Source organism: Penaeus chinensis, chromosome 32 (assembly GCF_019202785.1).
Source record: "Penaeus chinensis breed Huanghai No. 1 chromosome 32, ASM1920278v2, whole genome shotgun sequence".
Lineage (NCBI taxonomy): Eukaryota > Metazoa > Arthropoda > Malacostraca > Decapoda > Penaeidae > Penaeus > Penaeus chinensis.
Window position 1 is genome coordinate 3,557,914 of NC_061850.1, and position 2,500 is coordinate 3,560,413.

Consider the following 2,500-nt stretch of genomic DNA (forward strand, 5'->3'; position numbering starts at 1 on the left):
AAAAAAAAAAAGACTGTGGAAATGAGCTCTTTGTGAACTCGTGTGTGAATTTTAAAAAGTGATGCAGAAAAAATGCTGAAGGAAACGTCAGCCCGTGAAAAAAAAAATCCTACTATGATGAACAGGAAATAAAAAATGAATAATGTTTTGCTTGTGGAGTTATCTTCAGCGACGGAAATGCAGTGTAATGCTTAAGGAAACATCATATACTTTGTAAAGTTGCTGTGAGAGTTAATGCACCTGTTCAGGACACCTACACCGACACGTCCTCTGGGAAGAAATAACGATGATATATATATATTCAAAATTCGAATCGCGAAGAATTTAAGAATTAGTGTCAGAATATTAAAAAAAAGCCGTTAAATAGGTATTCGATACATTTACAGACTGAATTCACGACGACAGAAAAGAAATAGCAATCTCAACTGGGATATTTCATTGGAGAATCCAGAGAAAATGTTTCCTTCATTGCGACACAAAATAGACGTTTGAAGCAAACCGAATAGATTTTGCATTACGCATTCCCTCTATAAAACATGAAGTCCACACTAAACGATTTTAAAACTGACAATCTCATATTTCTTGTGCTCACTTTATCGCCCTACGCTTCACGTCACTGTAACTTGACGCTCCCATCTTCCTTCCCTTCACTCTAAACCTCACTACCTTCATCTTTCTCCTCTCTTTCACCCTTAAACCGCTCTACGCTGTCACCCCTTAAACCTCTCTTCTATCACCCCTAAACCTCTCTCTTCTATCACCCTTAAACCTCTCTCTTCTATCACCCTAAACCTCTCTCATCTATCACCCCTAAACCTCTCTCTTCTATTACCCTAAACCTCTCTCTTATATCACCCGAAACCTCTCTCTTCTATCACCCCTAAACCTCTCTCTTCTGTCACCCCTAAACCTCTCCCCTCTCTTAATCCCCCCGCTATATCACCCCTTATCGTCACCCTCCAGATAAGGAATATCGTGGTCCTTCTTTCCCCTCTGACACGTATCCCCTCCCAAGTGTCATCAGACCAGCCGTCGTCCCGCCTGTATGCTTACCTGTCACTTAAAGCAGCTGTCATATCCTTACCTTGACCTGCATATCTGTCATCCCGGGCTGTCATTTGGAGTATGTCATTCACCCTCTGTCATACGCCTTCGTAATAGCGTGAGAAAATCGCCCAAGTGCGTGTTTGGTCGTTGCCCGGATTGTTCAATGTCCAGTCGCGGGGAAAATGGAAAAAGAGTGTGTTCCTACGCGTCGCTTCGTGTAAATGAGGACTGCGTGTCAGCGGGGGAAAGTGGATGATAATGGTGAAGATGAAGAAGAAGTGGATGTGAAAGGGAAATGGAGAAGAAGAGGAAGAAGGAAAGGGATGAAAGGGAGACGAAGAAGAAGAAGAAAAGGTATGGAAGGGAAAGGGAGAAAAAGAGGAAGATGAAAAGGGAAAGAGAGGAAAAGAAGAAAAGGGAAAGAGAGAAAAAGAAGAAAAGGGAAAGAGAGAAAAAGAAGAAAAGGGAAAGAGAGAAAAAGAAGAAAAGGGAAAGAGAGAAGAAGAAAAGGGAAAGGATGAAAGGAAGGAGAAAAAGGTGGAACTATCTAGTAGCGGCCTTTTCCTCCCCAACGCCATTTGGGGTGTTCCCCAAAGGCACTTGAGAGCCAGCGTAAAAATAGCTTTGCCGGAGTCTCTTCCCTAAAAATCGGCCCAGTTTTCTTGCATAAAAAACGCTTCCTTTTTTTAGAATAACTTTTCTCCATTTATCTTTTCTTTCTAATGGAAATGTGTGGGTCCGGAACCGCCGATTTTTCCAGATCACAACGTTGTACATTCTTTACACTTCTGGAGATGTAAAACGTGTCAATAAAACACCTTTATCTAGAATAACGAATCAAATCCTACGCTAAGAAGACGGTTACCGATACCATAATACTACCTACGTACGTGACCTTTCAAAAAACCTTTCGTAACACGTGAGGAGACGAAAAAAGACGCGACGAGACGAGCAGGAGAGAGAGAAAGAGAAAGAGAGAGAGAGAGAGAGAGAGAGAGAGAGAGAGAGAGAGAGAGAGAGAGAGAGAGAGAGAGAGAGAGAGAGAGAGAGAGAGAGATAGAGAGAGAAGGAGAGAGAGAGAGAGAGAGAGAGAGAGAGAGAGAGAGAGAGAGAGAGAGAGAGAGAGAGAGAGAGAGAGAGAGAGAGAGAGAGAGAGAGAGAGAGAGAGAAAGAGAGAGAAAACTTGGGCCATGTATTAATAGGTGCAGGAGGAGCAACTTCAGCGAGGACTATTGTTAATACCTCGAGCTCCTTGGCCGGTCACCCCGCGCGCGCACTTCTAACCCCATGTTATATTTTCGAGGCTTATTTTTTGTTTTATTTGTACCAAGTTCCCGCTCAAATCCGCTGGCTTTTCGTCGAATGCCGCGTTTCGTCCCAGGCGTTGTTTGCATTGCTCTACCTTCGTCGAGAATCCCTGCTTGGCGAAAACTTCGAAGCATCGAAACACTCG

The 2,500-nt window shown here is 43.3% G+C and overlaps 1 protein-coding gene across 1 annotated transcript in view; it reads left to right on the top strand.

The window, feature by feature from the left end:
* The window catches only part of LOC125042357 (muscle-specific protein 300 kDa-like), a 16,269-nt gene that overhangs the window by 498 nt on the left and 13,271 nt on the right, over nt 1-2,500 (top strand). The gene's annotated exons all lie outside the window — the stretch shown is intronic.